The 16,289-nt window shown below is 45.0% G+C and overlaps 1 long non-coding RNA gene across 1 annotated transcript; it reads right to left on the reverse strand.

Annotated features, from left to right (window-relative positions):
- Positions 1 to 977: 977 nt before the first annotated feature.
- LOC110127704 (uncharacterized) lies at positions 978 to 16,280 on the reverse strand. Its single transcript, XR_002310886.2, has 3 exons — positions 16,156 to 16,280; positions 14,947 to 15,040; positions 978 to 2,099 (listed from the first exon to the last, which is right to left on the reverse strand). It is a non-coding gene; the product is annotated as an uncharacterized lncRNA (long non-coding RNA).
- Between the last annotated feature and the right edge of the window lie 9 nt (positions 16,281 to 16,289).

A 16,289-nucleotide genomic window follows, 5' to 3' on the forward strand; every position in this document is an offset into this window, starting at 1 on the left:
AAAACAGAAAAAGAGACTCAGATGTATAGAACAGACTTGTGGACTCTGTGGGAGAAGGCGAGGGTGGGATGTTTCAAGAGAACAGCATCGAAACATGTATATTATCTAGGGTGAAACAGATCACCAGCCCAGGTTGGATGCATGCGACAAGTGCTTGGGCCTGGTGTACTGGGAAGACCCAGAGGGATGGGGTGGAGAGGGAGGTGGGAGGGGGACCGGGATGGGGAATACATGTAAATCCATGACTAATTCATTTCAATGTATGACAAAAACCACTACAATGTTGTAAAGTAATTAGCCTCCAACTAATAAAAATAAATGGAAAAAAAAAACAATTTTGCCAAATGATACAAAGAATTTGGAACACCATAACTTTGCATACTCTTTTTTTGTAGTGCATTTTTTATCCTGTTTTTTTAAATCCTACAGAGTTGATTGATACTATTTTACACAGCTATTGTTTGCATAGGTTTATCCCTCCGTGTACTCCCTCTTACATCTCAGATCTACATTTGAAGTCGCCTTCCTTTTCATGAAATGCTGCCTTCAAAATTTCATTAAGAAACGTTACTGCTAGAAGGCACATCCCTGGTGGTCCAATGGTTAAGACTCCCAGCTTCCAAAGCTGGAGGTGTTGGTTCTATCCCTGATCAGGTAACTAAGATCCTACATGCCTTGGGGCATGGCAAAAAAAAAAAAAAAATATATATATATATACACACACACACACACACACACACACACACCAGTTGGAAGAGTTTTCATTGATCTGAAAATTAGCTTATTTTACTTTCATTTCTGGTAGATTTTCCTTTTGCTAAAAATACAATTCAAGTTGGCATCTGTTTTCTCTATGTGTGTGCTAAGTTGCTTCAGTCATGTCAGACTGCAGCGCTATGGGCTGTAGCCCACCAGGCCCCTGTGTCCATGGGATTCTGTTTCTTCTGTTTTGTTTCTTCTGTTTCTGTTTTGTAAACAAGTTCATTTGTATCATTTTTTAAAGATTCTTATTAGTTTATCAATATCTTTAGTTATTTTGTAGCCCAGCAGATTTTGTTGGTGTAAGTGGAAGAACTGGTCAGGGTATCTTGTATCCAGACTGTTGGAATCACAAACTTTCCACTGTCTTTTCATTGTTATCGCAACAGTGATCATGTGTAAACATAGTCTCATTTACAATGATGGAAAAGATGTTACTTTGGGAAAATATGCTTCCTTTTCTTGTTGCCATAGCAAAGTTCTTGAGAGAGGGTGAAAAACAACAGAATCAAAGAACCAAGGTCACCAGGGAGAGACAAAGGATTAAAAGCAGGCAAGTGGGAGGCAGGCTGTAATAACTCCTGAGCCGGAAGCGGTGAGCTCCCCCCAGTTGGATGGACTTCCGTGGTCAGGACAGGTGCATCTGAAGAGGCTTGGGAGGATAATGCTGGACATTAGCAAGGCTCTAAATTTAGATCTCTTTCCAGAAATGACACGCATTTAAATTGCGTTCTTAGACCCATCAGATACTGTTGATGAAAACTAATTGTTTGGAAACTCATTTTTCTAGATGTCTGCATCAGAACTCTATAACTCAACATGGACTATTAGACTTGTATTTCTGCCTGAAAATCCAACCAACTTTGAATGTTTTGCTTCCTGGTTCAAAGCTTGAACTTTGCTCTTTTCATTGAATGCCCCCAAATGGTAGATTAATATTAAATGTTAACCAACCCTCTATTGCTTATATTTAAAAGTGTAGTTTGATAAGAGCTTTTCTCTAACCTATCCAGTGAATGCACTTCAACTGTGAATGAATTCCATGAATATGTGTTCTATTCAACAATTAGTAGGATCTGAAAGAAGTAATTTCTTCTCTGTCAAGCCGTTTCCACTAGTTGGTCAAATCCTATTGATTTGACTTCTGTATGTAATTTGTGGCTCGATGTAATTTGGGCCTTTGGATCTCTTTTCATTTAATTTTAAAGTCTTCTGGGAATCACTTCTCTCTTGTCATGCATTACTTGAGAGTTATGCAGAATAATTTTCCATTTTGATGAATGAACCAGGTAGGGAAAACAGTCAGGAAGATTCCAATCTCTACTAAGCACTATTCACACCTGGAGAAGAGAAAAACAGAATATGTGTTTCTTTCTTGGCATTTTATAATTTTCCCCAAATGTATTAGTGGCAGTTTCTGAGCCATATTTATTAATTTCTCATGAAAATCCAGTCAAAATATTTTGATCTTACCAGTAGTCTTTCAAGATTTGCTGTTCTTTTAATAAGCCCTTATGACTATGTTTTGATAAGTGAAGATGAATGATTGTTCTAAGACAAATTTACTTTTATCTGTTGTTTTTTTTTTTTCTTCCCAGATTTAAGACATGAGTTTGCACAAATTCCGAGAGATAGTGAAGGACAGGGAAGCCTGGCGTGGTGCAGTCCATAGGGACATAGAGAGTCAGATATGACTTTGTAACTGAAGAACAAGAAGACTATGTAAATAAGTGTATGAGGGACTTCTGTGATGCTCCAGTGGCTAAGTCTCCACACTCCCAGTGCCAGGGGGTCCAGATTCAATCCCTGGTCAGAGAACTAGATCCCACATGCCACAGCTAAGAGTTCACACGCCGCAACAAAGATGGAGCATATAAGATCCGGTGCAGCCAAATATTAAATATTTAAGTGAACTATTCAAAAATAATAATAATGCATAAAGTGCAGTATGTGATAAAGTCTTCCATTTATAAATATAATAGTTAATATATTGTTTAACTTATTCCTGATAATCAGAAATTTTACTGATAGTTTTTGATTCTACTTTTGAAGATCTGCAATAGAAAGAGGTATGATCCTGAATTCGAGCTGATGTAATAAGACTCTGACGTTAGCTCATAGAAATGTTTAAATAGTGTTAGTGACTCAGCTGTGTCTGACCCTTCTCGATCCCATGGACTGTAGCCCACTAGGCTCCTCTGTCCTTGGAATTCTCCAGGTAAGAATATTGGAGTATTCCCTTCTCCCTTCTCTAGGAGATCTCGACTCAGGAATTGAACCTGCATCTCCTGCAGGAGATTCTTTACCATCCAAGTCACCAGAAAAGTCCCAAAATATACAGAATTTTAAGTAAGAGTAAGACAATAATGTATGTTCGCATATCTCAGTTTTCCTTTTCCTTGTCAAAGTGTTAGCTGCTCAGCCAGGTCCAACTCTTTTCAACCTCGTGAACTCTAGCCCTCCAGGCTCCTCTGTCCACGGCATTCTCCAGGCAAGAATACTGGAGTGTGTTTCCATTCCCCTCTCCAGGAGATCTTCCCAAACCAGGGATCGAACCCCAGTCTCCCTCATGGCAGGCAGGTTCCCACCATCTGAGCCACCCCGGAAGCCATAGAAACGTTTAGTACCCCTGTTATTTCACTAGGGGGCGCTGTTGGTCCTTCATTACTCAGTGAGGCAGCTGAGGAATCAGCCCTGTCTGTGAGGCTCCTTTCTGATTGTTTCATTATCATGTCAAGCTCAGCACAACTATGAACAAACTCTCTAATCCTTCAGAGAGGCAGTAAAGAAGCTCTGAGAAAGAAGCTTATAAACTCAATCAGATACCTTGGAAACTTCTAAAGCATGTTCAGCTGGCTTCAGGCCCATCATCAAACACTAACTACTCTAATACAAAAAGTAAAAATTATAAAAATTCCATGCAAGAAATTCATTAAAGTTGAAAGGCATTGTAGGTCAAAAGGGACATAGTAAATGGTCTCAAAATTGCTTATTAAAGAAAGAACGGCCATGAAAATGTTGTCAGTTAACCAGGTTTTTCTTTTTTTTTCCCTATTCAGTTCAAAGAATCTGGATATTCCTAATCCTCACAGCTTGACGATGTGAAAGCGTTCCTATGCTCACCTAGATCTGAATTTCCAGTGGCTTGCTAGACCATTCTGTCCCTTCAGAATCTTAGTTCTGGCTTCTTCTGGGGTCCAAATGGCTACAGAAGCGGGGAGCAAACATCCCCCCCACCCCATCCCACCCCTTACCCTCAGCACAGCAGAGAGCTTTCACTCCCAGGATGTCCTTCCAATACTCTGGCCATGTGATGCAAAGAACTGGCTCATTGGAAAAGACCCTGATGCTGGGAAAGACTGAGGGCAGGAGGAGAAGGGGACGACAGAGGATGAGATGGTTGGATGGCATCATTGATTCCAGTGACATGAGTTTGAGCAGACTCCAGGAGGTAGTGAAGGCCAGGAAGCCTGGGGTGATGCAGTCCATGGGTCTCAAAGAGTCAGAGATGACTGAGCTACTGAACAAAACAGTTGCTTTACAATGTTGTGTTAGTTTCAGGCGTAGAACAAAGTGAATCAGCTATACATGTCCACGTTTTAAAAAATTCTTTCCCCATACACTACTATATATAAAGTAACTAACAAGGACCCACTGTATAGCATGGAGAACTCTTACTTCTCTTTTCCTCTTTTCTTGCTGTTATCAAATTCCAGCTCCTCAGAAATATCACCCAGATAATCTGCTGATAAGCAGACCAAGTTGTGTTTCTTCTTATTGTGGGGGTGAGCGAGGAAGGGCCTGGGTTGGGGTGGGGGGAAGAATCGAAGGGACGAGGCCAAAGCTGGGATCCTCACTGAGATTCCGACGTCTGGTTAAGGTGGGTTTTCATGTGAAGGAGTCTTGATGAAGTTCAGGTGAGCGCACCAGATTCACCATTAGGATTGTTCGACACAGCAGCTTAAGCTTCAGAGGCAGGGCTTGACAGTGCCTTGGGGTGTAAATTATCTACAATGTTCTCTGTTGAAAAGCCGATGGTCTTTCAGGAAGATATGGGAAGACCAAGGAATCTGTAGCTTTCTGAGCAGGCGCTTCCTGGAATAGTAAACACACTCAGGAGAACAGTGGAGTCACATCAATGCAACGAGCTGGGCGGAAGGAGACAGGTCCTCCTGAGACAGTGTGGGTCTCAGTCCCAAAAGAGCCTGGCGTGGAAGAGCCTGGTTCCGACAGGTGTGTGGCCCCAGTGCCCGCTCTGCACTTATTCCACAGGCATCTGGGGCTGTCTACCCAGCCCCTGTGCCCGGGAGATAACTCAGCCTTGCATTTCACCTTATCAGATTGTCTCCTGAGCGCTCAGAGGACCTGAGCATTCCTGGAGCTGGAGGTCACATGGGAGAGGCTGGGGTGAGGAGCAGGGGTTTCTAGAAGCTCCGGGAAACAGCAGACTAGTGGGAAGGTGCATGCACGCTAAGTCACTTCAGTCATATCTCTTTGTGACCCCAGGGACTGTAGCCCTCCAGGCTTCTCTGTCCATGGGATTCTCCAGGCAAGAATACTGGAGGGGGTTGCCATGCCCTCCTCCAGGGGATCTTCCTGACCCAGGGATCGAGCCCACCTCTCTTATATCTCCAGCATTTGCAAGCAGGTTCTTCACCACTAGTGCCACTTGGGAAGCCCAGTGTGCAGATACTGAGTCCTGAATACACACCAGCCCTCCTTACACGAACTCAGGGAGAACTCTGCTGGGGAGTTCTCTCCCTGGGGAGAAAGCCTAGGAGAAACATCCAGAAGGAGCCTAGAACAGACTCCCAGAAGGAACCCAGAAAGAAGCCTCCTCATTTCCTCTCTCAGGGAACCTCGAGGAGCAAAGAAAGGAATAGCTGCTCTCCACCCACTACCATCCCTGGGGGGAGAAAGTTCTAGAAAAGCACCAACAGTGATATCAGTGATATAGTCTCCAAGTTGGCACGGCTTTGGTGGCAGCTCCGGATGAGAATCCGGGTTGGTCTTCTCAGGAGGCCCTGGTGGGGGAGTGCTGAGTGGTGTGCGTGGACCTGGGGTGCAGAGAGGGTCTGGAGGAGCAGGTCCCCAGGAGCCATGCAGGTGAAGAGGGGCCCAGGCTTCATGGTAGGGCGAGGCTGAAGACCCCAGGGTCCTCAGGCAGTCCCAACCCCAGACTCTCTGTGGTCCTCAGACAGCCCTGGCAATCCAGGGACCCACCTGCCCCCCAATGACAGCATCCATCAAGAACCAGCCAGAGGCCAGAGATTCCCCCAGCAACACCTCAGACCATATCCCCTGAACCCACGTTAGCTTGACTTTGCCTGGATCAAATCCCCCAAAAGCCCACAGCCTCCCAAATCCCACTTGACCTTAACGAATATTTTGGAAAAGACAAGTTGGAGTGAAAAGACAGGATGCTCTTGGGCCATTGCAGGTAAATCATCTCAAGTGCGTGAGATGGATGTCATTTAGGACCCTGTGACGACAGTGCGGGTCCCTTTCCGGCCTCGTGGGGACCACAGTGAGGAACCTACAGGCTCATTGCATCTCCAGGGGAGTCTCCTCTGCTGGGAGGGACAGAGCATAAAGGGAAACAGAGGAAAAGATGAATATTTCCTCCCAGGGGAAGCTTCTTCTACTCATTAAACTTCAGATCTGTTCTCTGTTTAGAGGAAGGATTAACTTTTTTTGAAAAATAAAGTAAATAATAAGTAGCCACATAGTACTAAATTAAACTTTGCTTATAAAACCTTCACCATCAAAAACTAGATTTTGAGTAGGTTAAAAACATGGAAATGATGTGTGCAGGATATGAGTCTCTACACATCTGGACATTTAAGTGCTGGTTGTTGCCTTCTGTTTTCAGTCTTTCTGATCTTTCGTCACTTAGCAGGTTATTGCTGTAGTTTTTGTTCTTGTTTTTTGCTTTATGGTATAGTTAAAAAAATTTTTTTTCTAAAATTACCCTGGGGTAGCACGTATAGAATATCTCATAACGGTTTCAGAGCACAGTCTTGGGCAAAATAAAGTCATCTCAGGTTAATTAAGAAATTTAGAAAATTCTTCCATGGACATCTCTCTGCCCTGAGATGAAGGGTTATAATTAAGATAGATTCAGTGTCATTAGGATTATTTGAAATGCAAGCTCTTCAAAAACTAAAGATAATAAAGTCAGTAGGGAGAAAACACTGTGTGTTTAACTCATTTATGGAATGAACTGACCTTGATTGGGACAAGGAAAAGGGAACTTTTTTGCTCTCCCCACTCTGTCTTCACACATGCACACTTGATCCCTATTTCCAAGGTCTGGGTATGCCCCTAAGCTGATACTATCACTTTCAAGGATTAGAACCATCTCACATTCAGACCTTGAATATGAGAAGGTCAAGGTCAAGACCCTTGTGACTCACAATTAAGTCTGTTATTCAAGACGAAGCCTCCCACAGCTCAGGCCTGGTGCTTTGGAAACTCAGGGGGCAGGGCCCAGAGGCAGGATGGAGCCGCGAAGGTGGAAGGGGTCTGTTCTGTGAAGCCCTTCCTCCTGGCCTGCTCGGGAGAGGGGATCCCAGGACAAGGGCTAGTCCCCATGACTGTGCCCATGGGTCCTTTGGGCTCAGACACACCCGCCTGGGACGACTGAGGCTGCTGCTCCCTGAAGGGACAGATGGACTTTGAGTCCAGCCCGGGGGAAGTGAGGACAGGAGAATGGGGGAGGGGTGAGGTCAGGGCGAGCCTTCCAGGCCAGGCTCTGGGGGCCAGGAGGCGCGTGAGGACCTCGTGTTCACTTCCTAGGACTGCTGTCACAAAGCTCCAGACACTTGGGGTGGGGCTGGAGGCGCTAAAACAACAGAAAGGTACTGCCCCTCAGACCTGGAGGCCTGAAGTCCAGAAGCAAGGTGGCCCCAGGGCACCTGTGTGTGCAGGTGACCCTTCCTCATGTCCTGCAACTTCCAGTGTTTGGGGACAATCTCTGCCGGCCACCCCTGGGCTCACGGCTGCAGGGCTCCAGGTTCTGCCCCATCATCACATTCCTGTTTTTCTTCTCTACCGAGAATGTTGGACCCCATCTTCCCTTAAGCAATTGCATCTGCAGTGTCCTTCTTCCAAACCAGGTCACATTCAAAGGGACTGGGGTCGAGACTTCATATCTTTCTTGGGAGGAGACACAGTTCACCCCGCAAGAGACCAGGAAAGCCCTTGCGGGCGCCTCAAAGTTTAGTGTTCAGGTGGGAATGTCAGAGGGGACCCTCTCGGTCCATCCTCCACTTGGCTTCCGCCTTACAATCAGCCAACTCCCACTGACTGTGCACTCAAGCCTCCAGAACTTCCTGTCGGGCCCACGCCTTCCCACACCTCCACTGAGAGAATTCTTTATGCTTCCAGCTCAGCCGCACCTCCTCTGCTGGGCCTTCCTTCAGCCTTCCACCTTCCACATTTTCTTCAGAACCCACTCACAATGGGATCCTGTTAACTAGCTGTCACCCATGTCAATCATCGCCTTTGGGTTCAGGGCCCCTAATGTGATAGGATTGTTAGGATTGGTGGCTGAGTTCCCCACCAGCCCAGGCCCCCAAACCATTAACCCCTAGTCTGCTGATGCCTCTGTTCAGTTACTTCAGTCGTGTCGTGGACTGTAGCCCACCAGGCTCCGCTGCCCATGGGATTCTCCAGGCAAGAATGCTGGAGTGGGCTGCCATGCCCTCCTCCAGGGGATCTTTCCAACCCAGGAACTGAACCTGTGTCTCTTGTGTCTCCTGCATTGGCAGGTGGGCTCTTTAGCACTGAGCCCCTGGGAATGGAGTAAAATGCTGCATTTGACAAATGGTCAACGTTTATTGGGAGGAAGACTTGAGATGCCAGGACACCTCCCTCCCACGGGGCCAAGGGAAGGAGTTGAGCCTTGGCTCTGAGTCTGTGGCTTCCAGAGTCAGGCCAGGTGTCAGCAGGTGGGCCTGGCAGGTGGCTGATGAAGGGTTTAGGTGTCCAGAGCAAGAGGTCAGGGACTGTGACGATTTCAGGGCAGCAGCGGGCTTCTGAGGAAAAGCGAGGCAGATGGGAGGGAAGGGAGAAGGGAATTCTAGGCGTGTGCTGCTGGAGGGGACTACAGCTCTGCCGTCGTCTGGGAATCCTCAGGAAAGGGCTGAAGGTGGGGATGTGTTTGACCGTGGATTGTGTTCTCAGAGTGCTCCCCGGTATCAGGAGAGAGTGTTGCTTGTTTAGTGACAGTCAGACTGTTGTTCAGTTGCCCAGTCGTGTCTGACTGTTCGTGACTCCATGGACTGCAGCACACCAGGCCTCTCTGCCCCTCACCATCGCCCGAAGTTTGCCCAAGTTCATGCCCATTGCATCGGTGATGCCATCCAGCTGTCTCATCCTCTGATGCCCTCTTCTTCTTCAAGACAAGTGAAATGGCACACTCACGCCGTGATCTTGTCCAGGAATTCACACGTGGTACATTTGAACTGACGCTTACTTTTGAACTGTGGTTCTGGAGAAGACTCTTGAGAGTCCCTTGGACTGCAAGGAGATGAAACCAGTCAATCTTAAAGGAAATCCACCCTGAGTATTCATTGGAAAAAATGATGCTGAAGCTGAAGCTCCAATACTTTGGCCACCTGATGTGAAGAGTCGACTCGTTGGAAAAGACCCTGATGCTGGGAAAGACTGAGGGCAGGAGGAGAAGTGGGTGACAGAGGATTAGATGGTTAGATAGCATTACTGACTCAACGGACATGAATTTGAGCAAACTTGGGAGATAGTGGAGGACAAAGGAGTCTGGCATGCTGTAGCCCATGAAGTCCCCAAAAATCAGATACAGCTTAACAAATGGACAACAACAACGATTCAATAACATATGAAAAGCAGCTCAGCGTGCAAGTATTTCCTGCTGAATGGATATGCTGCGCCATCTAGTGGCGCCTTGGACAAACTGTCCATGGTCTGGAACAGGCTCTCTTTTCCATCCAAACTCTTGTACTCTTGTGTGTGCATGTGTCCAACATAATTTATTCCAGATTAGGATAAAACTTTAATTAGAAAAGACTTTTCAGTGGCCATGATGCCTTTCACTAAAAAAACTGTTTGGAGGAGAGAAGGGAGGAAACAGGGATCTTTGGCAAGAACAAGAATTTATCAATGAATAAATATTGAATGTCCACCGTGTACCAGCCCCACCTGGGCTGCAGTGGCGTCGTAGCACAACCTGCCCTCCTGGGAAATGCATAGTCATGTGTGCACATCCTCACATTTCCGAGGATCTGTTTCACACATGTGCATACTCAGAAATTATAGAGAGAGAATCTTGAGTCTATACAGTTTTCTAGAACACTCAAAAATCTGTGTTCTTTGATATATACAGAAACTTCCTCCTTTTCAGTTGTTCAGTTTCGAGCATTAGTAAGTGTTTTCTGAGCCATCCCGGCGGCAGCCTCACTTCAATCCACACCCCACTCCTCTCCTTGCCTGCCAGTGTCCCCTTGGAGCTGTCCTTAGCCCATGTCCCTGGAGACTCATGACTTTTTAAAATCGATTATTATTTTATCTTTTAACTATTTTTTATTGGGTTATAGTTGCTCTACAATGTTGCATTAGTTTTGAGTGTACAGCAAAATGAATCAGCCATACATACCCATATATATTCCCTCCCTTTTGGATTTCCTTCCCATCTCGGTCACCAGAGTGTATTAAGTAGAGTTTTTATGTTTTATGCTTGCTTTCAAAATGTGAGGGATCCCTTTAAGATTTTTCCATCAGTTGAAATAAATAAGCCATACAAGCAAAAGGATATATATATACAAATGAAATAGATAACCTGTCATTGGGCCTATTTTAGAAGTGAAAATAAAATGACTAAACTTATTACTGGAAAAGGCTTTGTGTTTTTGTTTCATTTTGCTCCCTCATTTAATTTAAACATGCACAATATTTAATAGAACATTCCAGATAATAAAGTAGGGGGCTTGTCAGGAGTCAGCCCCCTTATGTCACCTAATGTTTGGTCCCCTGTAGACATTCCTAGAGAGATGCAGGGTGCTTCATGGATTGGAAGATTTAGCTTTATTAATGTTGATGCTCCTGTAGTTTCTCTAGAAAAAAGCCTTCTCCATGCCAGTCAGTGTTTGAGGAGCTTTGTGGAATGAGGAAAAGAGAGGGGCTCACTTTTTCTGCACATCTTAAAGTGTTCTAAAAATGCAAAACTTTTCCTTTAAAAAGTAACTGTTCAGAAAGTGAAAAGACAAGCATATACTGGTAGAAAACGCTTTAAAGCATATCTGCTTAAGAACTGACATCCAGAGTACATAAAGCACTTTTACAACTCAATATTAAGAAGATATCCTGAATTTAAAAAAAAAAAAAAGACAAATGATTTGAACAGACATGTCACCAAAGAAGATATACAAATGGAAAATAAGCACATGAAAAACTGTTGGTTATATCATATCATGCATTGTCATCGGCAAATGCAAATTAAACTACTTTGAGTCCCACCACTGGAATCACTGGTATTGAAGAGTGAGAATACCGAATGTAAGCGAGGATGAGGAGCAACTGGAAATCTTGGAAATCAGAATTGTTGATGGGAACGCCGCCTTGGAAGCACTTTTCAGCTTCTCAAGTCGTTCTCACATACCAGCCCATCACTCAGCAACCCTACCCCCGGTAGTTCCTGGAGAAATGGTGATACACATCCACACAAAGATTTGTACTTGAATGTTCACAACAGCTTTGCGTGTGGGAGCCAAAAATCTATCAGCTATCTGAACTGACAAAGAGGCAAGTGGAGGGATCACTCGGCCACATGAACCAAAGGCCACTGAGTCACGGAGCATCATGGAAGGGTCTCAGGGCATTAGGTTAAATGAAAGAAGATACACAGACCTCTGACTGTACAATTCCACACATGTGATTACTTCACAAAAGCCAGTTCAAAGTAACATAGAGCAGAGCAGTTGCTTCTGGAAGGTGGGGAATGAGCTGACTGCACAAAGACAGTAGGGAATTTCGGGGGGCAGTGAAGGAAATGTACATCGTGAATGTGGCAGTGGTTATAGGCCTGTTTACATCCATCAGTCTTATCAAATTGCATGCTCAAAATTGCTGGATTTTATTTTAGAGGTATAGAGGTATACTTGAGTAATGCTGATTAAGAAAAGAACTGAGTCATGCACCTTATCTAAGCCAGGCCCTGGAGAACAGAATAGAATTCCCTGATGGATCTAGATTTATCAAGATTCACGCCCAGGATGGGGACGAGCCCACCTTCCCTCAAACACAGAGCATCTGAAACCCAGATTAACTGGGGGTAGGTTAGCAAGAACAAAGGTGGAGTTACAGCCAGGTTTGTCTTCTACCCAAGGTCAGATCTACAGGCTTCAGAGAACACTAACATCTTTATTCAAATTAATCATATATAATCATCTTGTATTTAAAATCCAGCCCTTAGTGAATAGGTCATTGCCTGTAGAACCATTCCTAGAGATGCAAAGTGTGTAGATGTTGAAATGTTAGTGGCTCAGTCGTGTCCACCTCTTTGCAATCCCATGGACTGTAGCCCTCCAGGCTCCTCTATCCATTGGATTCTCCAGGCAAGAATAGAAGCTACTGAACAACAGTTATTCAATGAAAAGACACATTTTGAGAAAATCTTCCAGCTCCTTGAGCTGGCACTTTAGGGAAGAGTGGATTAAGCTCTCCTTGAATGAGCTGTGACATTGTGACCAGCACATGTGGTGTGTGACCTTCCTGAAACGTATCTTTTCCTTTCCTTCATTTGGATTATTTTGTTTCCAGTCCTTGGCTGCTTGGCCTGTCCTGTTGGCTTTGATGGGAGGACATTTTTGGCCAAACTCTCAGAGAGGAAACATAGGCTGCTTTGCTCCTGAAAACTGTTTATTTTTCCCCGCTACACGTGTTCTGTCTCCATTTCTGATGTCTGTGCTGAAATTTAAGAAGCCGACCTACACCAATGGTTCTCATTAAAATTGACCTGCACTGGTCCTTGCTACTATCCAGATTTGAGGAACAAAGCTCTTTTTGGGTGAGTATGGGATTGCGCATAACTGACATTCTCTGTGGGTGATGAGCTCCTGGTCGTTGTCAAAGAATTTGGGCATCAATTTACTGAGCTCTAACACAGGCTCAGCTGCAACATCTGATATGTAAGAAAGACAATCTGGTAGAAAAATAATCAGTGCCTTCTTCTACATTCTTTAGGTCCTAAACACCTTTGGAATGTAAGTAATCAAAAACCAAACAAACGTTATCTGAAAAGTCCTTTTTCTTCCTAAAAGCCCTCCCCAAGTGACCGACGTGAAGCTGGCCACTCAAGCAGGTAATCGGAAGAATTTCTTTGGTTAGCCTGGTCACTTGGAAAAACATAGTGAAAAATATCGTCTGTTATGCTGGTAATTCACACATAATAAATTAATCCTTGAGTGTATTTACACTTAAATGTGTCTCTTTGCAGATAAATATCCATGTTTCATTTTGTGAGAAAATGAAAACCATGTAGCCCAGGGCATTTTTGTCTCAGTTATTAGGAAACCTGAAGTTAATCCTCTGAAGAGTTGTAATGATGAGTCCAGCTTAGGCACCTATTAAGAGCTGATGTGTTTGTTTTTTTCGAACCATCTGGCACATGCCCAGCCTTGGAGACTCGGGGATAACAAGACTCTGGTCCCTTCTCCTACTTAAGGCCTTTCTGGTCCCAGGTGAAGTCCCCGCCGCACACTTGAAATGTTAGTACTCTATCCAGGGGTTGACTTGGAGAATGTCTGGACTGAAAAGAAAAGAACCTTCTCATCCTAAGAGGAAGTAGAGTTTCCTAAATTGCCAGGGGTATCAGGAGACCCCCCATGCTGCTGTGATAAAAGGCTCCTCTGTTCACAGCCTCCTCCATCTACCCTACTACCTTTCAGAGAGTGACTCGGGCTGTGCCTTGATCTTGCTTCCCTCCGCCACACCTGACCTCACCACCCAGCTCTCTCTCTCCTGTTCCCCATTTCATTCTACACGCTCAACTGGGGTCCCTATACCATCCGTGTACCACACCTGTGTCCTTGTTGTGTGTCCCATGTCATAGGAGAATCCACCAGAATGTCTCTGCAGTTGTCATTAGCAACTTTTCTCCAGTTACTTCTGGTTCTCCTGCACTTACAGGCATGGGTAAGATTCCCCTGAGGCTGGTACAACCCAGTGACCTAAGCACTGGCTTGTGACTTAGCTCTTTTGTAGCCTCCGTGATTGTGGAAGCAGGTATTGAAATGAGGCCTGCATCAGCTTGGACCCCCGAGTTACAAGAGGGAACAGCCCACAGCCAGCCCACCATCATTAGTCAGGAAAGATACCTTGGCCTTTTTCTCCTCTGAGGTTCAGGAGTTGTTGTAGCGTTACTATAAAAAAAAAAAAAACAAAAAAAACCTGGCATATCCTGACGATATGGCTTTCCCTGTGTTTGTCTATTTTTCTGTTTCACAGTATTGCATAAACTTTTCACATCCTGTATTTTCTTGGAGCATTCAGGACATGGTTTGCATTCTTTTTTTCCCCATTTTTTTTGCCTTATTATCCATCATTCTTCTTACTGACTTCAACAGCCAAGTCCAAGGACTTCAGCATCTTCGACTCCCAGTTTCGCCCTCCTTACCTTTAGAACTTTTTTGTTTGTGTTAATCAGCATGTAACAGGCTCATGTCCTGGAATTCATTATTCTAAGACATCTACACCAGGGCTGAAACTATACAATCAAACCTTTCTTCTACATTCCAAACTCCCGACTCCTCTGCCTGGATCCATCTGGGTTAAGCCACCCAGGCATTTTGTGCCTGTTTCCTCACTGGAAGATAAGCTAACAGCCGTGCCCGATGGGGTTGTTGTGGGGATTAAATGAGATCATGCACAAAAGCCCTTGGGTCAGTGGCTGGCCCACTGCGAACTCAGTAATGCCGTCGGCTCTAATCGTGGTTGTTACTATGTGCTGTCGGCAACTGCTCTCTGCCACACGTTAGATTCACTCTTTATCCCTGTTACTTTGGGTATGCTGTTCTCATTTTAATTTTATTTATTCTAAGTGTGTTAATTTCTAAGTCACCGAATCTATTAACATCCTAGGACCGTGCTGATCTCCTGTGGGTTGGCTTCATGTATCTTGACCACGGCACCCCCAAACCACTATTTCCTTACCCTGGAGTTGATGGCAAGCTTGAGAACATCCCCAGCAAAGAAGAACAGGAGAAGGGTCCCACTGAGCTGACCAACCGTCAAACCACAGAATTGCCTGGAGGAAAAATATATGATCATTGCCCTAAGCCATTATGTTGGGGGATGATTTGTGGCCATAGCAAAAACAAACTGATATATGTTTTAAAGACTGAAGGCAGGAGAAGGGGACGACAGAGGATGAGATGGTTGGATGGCATTACCGACTCAGTGGACGTGAGTTTGAGCAAACTCTGGGAGATGGTGAAGGACAGGGAAGTCTGACATATCACAAAGAGTCGAGCACAACTTAAAGAATGAACAACAACATGCATTTTAGCTGTGTGACTTGGAGCAAGTTGGCTAACCTCTCTGAGCCTCTTGTTGTTTTACCCTTGAACTGGACATAATACTGACTTTGCACATGAGGGTTAAGCAGCAGGCACCGTAAACATTCAGTAAAGTGGGTGTCACTCGTCTTCCCTAAGCTTCCTGGACCACTCACCAAAGCCACTAAAGCTCATCCTCAGTCCTTACTCCTCCTTCGAATCTCCGTTCTCCCAGCTCTGGCCTCCCGTGGGTGAATGCTGCACCTTCTTTCCCTGAAGTCTTGGGCCGCCTCCTAGGAGCTCCGCTTGGCCTTGTTCTCACCTGAGCTCCTCATGACGCTTCTCTCTGAGCATCCCACTTCCTGAGTTTGAGTCCATCCATGGTGTCACCATCACACAGAGAGAACGGAGCTCTGTCTCCAATTTCCAGCTGTGCTTCTAACATCTCCCTCAGACTATCTCGTAACATCACAACTACAACAAACAACTGGACTTGTGACTTCCTCTCCCAGTGGCTCACCTTCCCATCTAACCCACTTTTTTTTTGCGTTTTCAGAAAGAAAAATTTAAATCTCCAATTTCCGTGATCATCTGTATCCAATTAGTTACTCAGTCATGTTCCTTCTTTTGAAATCTCATTTCATCCTCTTTCTTCTCCATTCCCACTGCCCTCCTCTCTGCTCTCTCCCCCCCACCGCGCCCCCGATCTTCCCCCCGACCCAGTCACTCGTCTTCCATTTCTCTTGATTCCACTCTTTCTGTTTACTGCCAGAAGACTTTCCTAAGAAGGACTTCACTCTTGTTTCTCTGATTAAGAGTCTATAATTCCTTCCCATCACTTCTGCTTCAAGATCAAATTCCTCACCTGGGTTTCTTCCTACACACCATGGACTCAATGCAGCAACCAAACTGACTTCCTACTTTTCCCCAAGTATTCTGAGCTAGCATCTCAGGCACAGATGGGGAGGCAAGGATTAAAATGCTGATGTTCTATTTGGG

This window comes from Odocoileus virginianus, chromosome 22, assembly GCF_023699985.2.
Source record: "Odocoileus virginianus isolate 20LAN1187 ecotype Illinois chromosome 22, Ovbor_1.2, whole genome shotgun sequence".
In the NCBI taxonomy this organism is placed as follows: Eukaryota; Metazoa; Chordata; class Mammalia; order Artiodactyla; family Cervidae; genus Odocoileus; species Odocoileus virginianus.